This window comes from Triticum dicoccoides, chromosome 2B (genome assembly GCF_002162155.2).
Source record: "Triticum dicoccoides isolate Atlit2015 ecotype Zavitan chromosome 2B, WEW_v2.0, whole genome shotgun sequence".
Taxonomy (NCBI): domain Eukaryota; kingdom Viridiplantae; phylum Streptophyta; class Magnoliopsida; order Poales; family Poaceae; genus Triticum; species Triticum dicoccoides.
The window spans coordinates 292,079,597-292,087,943 of record NC_041383.1 but is presented as its reverse complement, the minus strand read 5'-3'; the positions used below and the strand labels follow the sequence as shown (position 1 = coordinate 292,087,943).

General features: G+C 42.3%; 1 long non-coding RNA gene across 1 annotated transcript; it reads right to left on the bottom strand.

Moving 5' to 3' along the window:
• Positions 1–2,794: 2,794 nt before the first annotated feature.
• Positions 2,795–7,450, bottom strand: LOC119363556. The gene is made up of 2 exons (XR_005174049.1): positions 7,066–7,450; positions 2,795–4,873 (listed from the first exon to the last, which is right to left on the bottom strand). It is a non-coding gene; the product is annotated as an uncharacterized LOC119363556 (long non-coding RNA).
• Between the last annotated feature and the right edge of the window lie 897 nt (positions 7,451–8,347).

Genomic DNA, 8,347 nt, shown 5'->3' with positions numbered 1-8,347 from the left:
ATATGCGAGGTTGAGTGAGAGGTTTTAATAATTTCCTCACGGGCGGCCTAGTCAAATTCATTTCTGTAGAATTTACGAATGACAACGAAGTCCTGGGTCGGATAGGCCTCGTTGTAGGCTAGACCTTCAACCTCTAGAGGAATGTTCTGGTGTCCTCTCGTTAACCTTCAATGCTAACCCTGGCAGCAGCCATGGTTGATCCTTCGTATGGTAAACTGACGAAACCTCCGTACAAGTTTCATCATGCATGGGAGTGGAATGTACTAGATAGAGAGCACATCAATTACGCTGCAATGGATGCCTACCTTTGTTTCAATATCTACAAGGGTTGGATGAAGAGAGAGAGCCAAGTGTGCGGTTCAAGCAAAAAAGTATAGGCCAAGAGGAAGAGGGACAAGGACGAAGTCGAGCACGTGGACAAGGAGTCCGAATAAGGTGGCAGTGTCGTTGCTCTTGGTGGTTGTAATGCAGTGTCTACTGGATTAGTTGCTTAGTTTAATTTCAGAGTGATTCGTTTTATTTGAGGGGTGTGTTGTGCTGAGCCCCCGACAAAACTATGTTATGTTCCTTCTCGTTACTTTAACTCTTCATTACGTACATACTATTATTTTTTATAGTTCATCTTGTAGTGGGTAGAACTACCACTCGTTTCTTCACATTATATACGTACAATATATATGGCCAACATCATATAGCCAGTAGTTTAGTTGTCAAATAATTTTAGGGTGCTCAGTTTTATTTGAGGGGTGTGTTGTGCTGGACACCATTATTGTGACTCAAATCTCTTTTACCAGGTTATAATGACATAAATACCTATGGACCAACATGCGAGCTCTCCCTCTATCTCACTATAGTACAATAAAGTGTGGGGCCTACTTGATCCCAACATCGTTCTTATTTTCCTGTAAAATTATTCGCTTGGTTACTCCTGACAAGTGGGGCCACACTTATCATTGTGAGAATCAGCTTATTTTTGTCATATAACATGGTCAATGGGTTTGACGTGAAAATAACAATGTCTAATGGCATTTTTGAGCAAACATTGAATGGAACGATGGCATTTTTTAGATATCTAATTGCATTTTTGGGCAAGCATCTCACGGATCGATGGCATTTTTGAGTAGTTGTAACTTCTAATGATAAAACTGAGTAGTGATACACAACTAGTGGCATAAATAATAAGAACCCAAGAATTAAATAGGTATGCTAATTTCTTTAATAGAATATAGCACCCCATTTAAGCACGTACTAGCTTTTTCAGTAGTACTATATGCAGAATTTGGCGACGAGCGCTCTCTATATGTACCACCTTTTTTCTTTAATTTCATCTTGTTTGTTTTGCTCCATGGTGCAATCCGTCAATACTACTATTGTACAAAGTATACATTTTTTTAAAGGCTAGAGGGCGGGGCAGTCTCGCTTGGTCGGTTTCACGAGAGGCGAGGGCCTTTGTGATTTGACTGCTCGTATAAATGTTGCCGACGACCTAAGGAGGAGCAAAGAACCATGCGGTATACTCAAGTTTTCCACTGGAGTACTAGTACAACGGAGGAGCACGAAACACGGCAGCCTAGTGCCATATGGCGATAACAATGATCTAATTTGCTAGTCATCGATCCCACGGCGCCGCTCATCGTTAGCATTGTTCTATTCATGCCTCGCAGAGAACGTGACACGTGCGGCGAAACACCCGAAGCAAAAGAAGAAACACAGGAGAAAAAGAAGAACGAAGATTATTGCCCCAAAAAAAGAAGACGCACACACAAGTCTGGGGCGCTGCTCTTTACTAGTACATCAAGGGTTGCTAGCTGCGGAGTCGTAACTGCTTCTTCAACGCCTCCACGATCTCCATCTCCTTGCGCGTCTCCTCCACCATCTTTTTCATTCTGTCCATGACGCAGGATTTCTCGACGCGAGCCTTCATATCTGTTCCATGGCCGCATTACATACCTTGACAGCAGCCGGGTGCTCGATGCGGAGCTTCGCCAACTCCTCCTTTTGTTCCACTAGTTGACCCGTTGCGCCAAATGGCGCAAAGACTCGCTAAAGACATGTTGTCGATGAAAATAGTTTTATTCTGCAAAGACATATTCAATACTCGTAGTAGAAAGCCCATGTGTTAAACCATGCTATTTTGAAAATGTCTATCACATTGCGAAATCCGAGTTTGAAAAAAAAATGTATAACCCATTGCCCCAAAAAGAATTCTAAATGACCAGTTGCGTCAAATGGCGCAAAGTCCCTTTTAAAACCATGCATGCGAAGAAAATATTTGCATTTTTTCACTAACTTTATTTTTGAATAAGAGTATAGAGTCAACCACCAAAGTGTTACAAATATTTGACTTCGTCAGTAGAAGTAGGTTTTACCATTAGGAATTAGGGTACTAATATTTGATTGTAAGTTTGTATCATCTTGAAAAAGGGAATTCAGACGCATAGCAATTTTTTTTGCTTTGATCCTGAAATTTGTTACGACATTGAACGTCATGGCAAACAGAAGAACGGAATACTTCAGATTTAGACAGTTGCACTCACAACAATGTAGAGAAGAGGGATAAATACAGCAAACCATTCTATGGAAAGTCTCTAAAGATGGTTCAGTATACACGTGTTTGTTTGGTTTGTTTGATCATATATGGGCATGGTCTGTTGCCACATTTTGAAGGTGAGCTCACACACAATGTTTGAAACATCCTTGATTCCGAGAAAAAATGCAGGGGTGACACATCCGTTTCAAGAGAAAAAAATGTGAGCAACTATGATTCCTGATCTCACTGAGTTCGTGCAAGCTATACAGAGAAACTCCACATAAAACTTGTAGTCGAGTAGTTGTAGTGCAACCTTCATTGTTCGGCCGGCGGCTATAATATTATTATGAAATATTATGATCATCCTACAAAATGATCTTTCCTGATTATTTGTCACAGTACTACAGCTAATCATCCTAAAAGCTTTTTTCAAAATTCAGGTTAACTCTCAAACATCCACAATAAAAATTCAGGTTGACGTTGAAACTTGTACTCAATTTCCTTGCTTACAGCAGCAAGCATCAAGGGCATCATGAGATTCAATAAGAACAGCTTTGGCTTCGACCTGTTTCATCAAACAGAGTAAATCATGTCACTATCAGGATCAGACTTCGTGAGTTTATAATGGCATCCCACACTGTACTTTTCTGAATCATGCGTATGCAAGGAATCTCTTAAATGCTCTCCCTCCGATCCGAAATAAGTGTCGTGGTTTTTGAATAAAACCATGACACTTAATTTTGATCGGAAGGAGTATAATACACAGGTCCAGAATAGGCTGATGCCACATTACTCACCCTCGCTCCACTGGGTGGCCTTAAAAAAACAGTTAGCACTGGATGTCACCAAATAAGCACCCAACTGCACACTCGACACCGGCTCATGTCTGAGTTATCACATGATCTCATAGGTACACAATAGTCTAGGCAGAAAATATAGTTTGAATTGGATCTCAGGGCGATGTAAAAAATGCAGACCATTTTTGTATGTCTACAAAAATATGTTCAATTCAATTTTTTACTGAAACCTTGAGTGCGCAAAGTGAAACATCATCATATAATGTGGTAGCCAAATCTACACAAGATGTAGCCTGCAGATGTGGTATCATGAACTGCACAAACAAAACAGACTGAACGGTTCAAAAATTGCATCAAAACTGTTTCACAATTAACATATTCAGGAAAGGCTAAACATCCTTGACTTACAAACCAAAAACTGGAGCAAAAATGGTGTGTTGCCTACACCTTTATCAACTAAAACTGCTTACTCATTTGTTCACCACATAGAAGCAGGTAATCAACTAATAATATCCTACAAGAGTACACCTTTATCAACTATCTCCTACTCATACATCAAGCTTTCAAAGTATATCTAATTTTCAGGTCTGGACAGATTCAAGCAACTGAGAGCATATCACCCTTTTGGTTCCAATTAAATGGCCCAATCTTCCATCAGATTTACATCAGGCTTAGAGTTTAGAACAGACTTACAGTTGGATAATGAAATACAATAATACCTGTAGAATAATAGTGCAATACCTGTAGTTAAATCCATCAGTTTTGGCACATTTGTAGAAACACGTTTCTCCGCTGCTCTGCGATCATTTGTTAACGCACCTTTTGTCAGTATGAGCAACCAACATCAGCTAAACGGAATTGTACAAATGTAGGTACCACAACTCTCTATAATGTAAACAGTTCATAGCAGAATACGCACAGCACCATGAGCAGATGTTGAAAGCGCAAGATCTTATACAGAAGGTTTTAACCGTGTAATGTTGAAAAGCATAAGATATTAACAGTATGTTGTAGAAAGAACAGTATGCCGCAGAATAATGCCGTAAATTTAAATACTAAACTTTAAAATAAATCATTAGAAAGAACAGCATGTCGTAGAAAAATAATGCAATACATATAGACAACCTAGCCACTCCAACTTAAAAAGAATCAAGTTCCAACTCCACAACTCATATGACCATTACAGAACCACTTCTCAGTACCACCATTCTGGCCTTACCGTTACATGGCAACCAAACTAATCCTCATTTATTTTAGAAAAAACCAACTACTCTACTGATCCTTCGTAGGCACAACTCAAGTAACCGGCTGGTTAGCCAAGCATTTTGTGCCTGCTGCAATCTTCAAGTATATACTATAACGAACTTATTTGTTGATACTAAGAGATGTGAAAAGAAGCTAGAGTAGCCAAGGTTTAGATGTTGTACCAGTCAGCAAATCTGCACTACTCTGCTTGGAAGAGCGTCAGATGGATCCAGCCATCATTGCCCAGAGACGCACCAAAGTACAACCTTACAGGTTACAACCCTTTTTCATCTCCTCTTGCCTCCTCAGATATTAAAAATATTGCGTATTTAAATTTCTTATTTAGCAATGGAAAGCATAAGGAAAGCTCGATGAGAATTTAATAACTTCCCAGAAATAAATAAGTGACAACTAAACAAGGCACATAGCCAAGGCAAAAACTTCATGATTTGTATGCCTTCTGTTCACTGACGGTGATGCTTACTTTAGTGTAGCCTGAGTGAAAAAGAAAATAAACTTGTGCCTTATCGATCAAAATGTCACTACCTAGACTAATGGTCCAAACAAAATCACCTCTATGGACAAAAGAACCAATGGATAATTGGCTGTAATGTGTATGATGAATCATGCATATCTGGCTCTATATTAGCATGTCAGGGACAAAAATCAAGAGATTAAAGACAATATATCAGGGGACAAGATGCATCTTTCACATCTCAGTTAGAAAACATCACCAGTAAAAGTGTTTGTCTTTGGTTCAATTTTCCTAACTTACCCAATTGCTTGTATAGTTGAAAAATATATCATAACTGAATACAATGAAACAGCAAGAAGCAAACAGTAAGAAACTTGAAATGGTGTAGCAAGTACTACAGCAAACCGAATAGGAACAGACCAAATATAAACCCTTATGGTGGTATTCCTTAGTGTAACATACAAACCAACCATGTCACCTATTTTTGTGCTACATATAGACTGAAACCAAGCAAGATAATGTAACCTGACAAGAAGTATAGTATAACCGATTTAGAAATTGAGAACTGGCCATTCCAAACAAGAACAACATTGCTGGTGTTGCAAAAATGGATAATCCAGCTCCAAATAGTGATGCCTCTATCAATCAAATCACTAAAAACTTTCCTACAGATAGAAACACAAAAAAAAAACAAATCTCAGAACACAGTACCACTCAGTAGAAATCCAAAAACTGCACTGGGCAATGCCATCAAAAAAGTCACCCCACCGACCATCATTACACCATACTGTAAATTTTGCATTTTCAGTGTTATGATCGCTCATACATATATCATCTACACTGCAGTTCTCCAGAAATAGACCGAGTTAACTATTCTGTTCTACAAAAATATCTAAATCGCCACTGCCGAGTATCCGCTCGAACTAAAACATCAATTCGTATCTAATCCCCAAATAGAGATAGTAATCCGACGAAACCAAAACACCGCATTCACCAAATATGGAGATCTGAAGATCGGAAGGGAGGCGAATATTTCCTCTTGGGAGTTTGATACCTCTAGTTCTTATGGTTCATAGATGTAATGCGACTTTCGGGATGTGAGAAATAAGGAATTAAAATGCATTATGTGCAAGGCAGTACAACTCCTCTCCTCTAATTATAATATGGATATACTACATAACAAAGGAAACCTTATTTAGAGCTACAGCTAGGAAATTAAAAGTCCAATTGACCACTGAACCTTACAACATAGGCCTTAAGTATAGGGAGACAGATCAAAACCTGGATCTGTTACAAAGATGGTTCTTGTACGATTAGCTGAATATATAGTAATATAAATGCCAAGTGCAACTGTGCAAGCTTTTATCTACCAATCACAAAAATACAAATGGCAAGCTAAATGATATTAAGAAAAAATGAAGAGATCATGAAGGGGAGAAGTAGGAAACTTGTTTGGTCTGAAATTTCGACATATCTAGAACATGACAGTACAGACTTTACAATGTTCATTTGAATAAAATCTGGCGCAACCTTATTCGAAAATAGAATAGGTCAAGAGGAGCATTTACCCTGTGCTACGAAACTGAATCACAAAATACAATGATGCGCTATCTCATGCATAAGCTTTGTCAGTTTCACTATGAAAAAACCTTATTTACAGTACAAGTATGTGTTTTATTCACATTCGTTGCCATGGCTTGCTGCTCCAAGCCCGTGCAGCCCCCATATCCAGAACTGAGCAGCCCCCAAATTCTCCCATTGTTTATTGCTCTGTGTGTTTCTTCATGTGAGAAAGGAGGAGAAACAACATAGAGAGATACATACGGGAGAAGGGGAGAAAAGGGACGTGGTCACCTATAGACTGTAGTCAAGCTGCCCTGGTAGCCAGGTCGCGCCCGGCATCGCCGGTGCAGGCCGACGCCGGCGGAGACCCTCTCAAGTTAGAAGCCACACACACAGCACACATGCATCAAGCAGGGCAGTAGGACCATGGAGAGCAGGGATTTAGAGGAAGCTACCTTGTCGGGAAGGGATTCCTGGCGGCAACGGTGGAGCTGACTCGCGGCGGCGACGGAGGTGACTCGACGTGGTAGCCAGGGCGACTCCAAGCAGCGGCTACCGAATCCAGGTGCAGCGGCGGCGAGGCCAGGGCGCCCTCGATCCAATCCGTTGCCCTTCTCTTATCAATCGAGCGAATAGGGTTAGGAGTGGGTTACTGATGTGCTCCGGCTGAGCTTCGTCGCTGCGTATCCCCGACGTGTCAATAGCGTCCCTTATGGCGCATCGAGGGCGGCGGCGTTGTAGAGGAGGGAGCGGGGATGAGACGAGGTGGAGGCGGCGTGGGCTCGAGGGCGGCGTCGTGGGAGAGGAGGGAGCAGGGAGGAGACGAGGCAGAGGGGGCGCGGGCTTGACGAGAACTGCTGGCGGCTAGGGTTTTGACCCTTTTGAACGTTCCGCAGAGTGAGTGCAACGCACGGGCGAATCCCGACCGCGACGAGACGTGCAGCCAGGGCAACTGACGAATGGGACCAGAGCAACTTCGGTCCACTCGTCATCACTATAGGGCAGACGCGGGTGCATAAGCCGGCTACACACGCATCGGCCCATCCCTGCGCAACTGCTCCCCGTAACGGACGACGCGCGCAGCGCGCGTTTGACCCACAACACGACGCGGTAGCCAACAATCACACGAAAAAGTCACAGCCATCAGACCGGTGTGTGGGACCAAGGAGCAGGTAGACCCACTTGCAGCTGCACCAACAGGAGAACGAGAGGGGCGAGCAAGATCCAGGAACGGCACAGCGCCCACGAGGCCACGACGTGCGCATGCGGCGCGGCAGGAGAGCCTTCCCTGTCCACAACTCACCGCCTGGTCAAAACTGCACCAACGTTTTCCAGCCATGATCCAACGGCCAGCAGCAAAAAAAAGACTGCGTTGACCAAAATTGAACAGCTAACGAAGGCTGAAATCGGGGGAGCCTTCTCCATGCGAGTTGGCTAGCCTCTGTATTGTTTTAAATGACGAGGGCTTGTAGCATCTTCATCGAGGAACTACTCTTCTCATGCAGCTTCTTCCAGCCGGTGTTCTCCTCCTTTAGCAGGTCGAGCTCGTGGTAGAGCTTCGGCTTGTCCTCCAGCAGCTCCATAGGTTCTGGTGGACTAGGATGAAGAGAGAAATTGCTCAGTATATTGCAAATTGCGACGTCTGTCGTCGTGTAAAAGCAGAGCACCAACGGCATGCTGACACCCTTCAACCCTTAGCTATTCCTGAATGGAAATGGGATAAAATTGGTATGGATT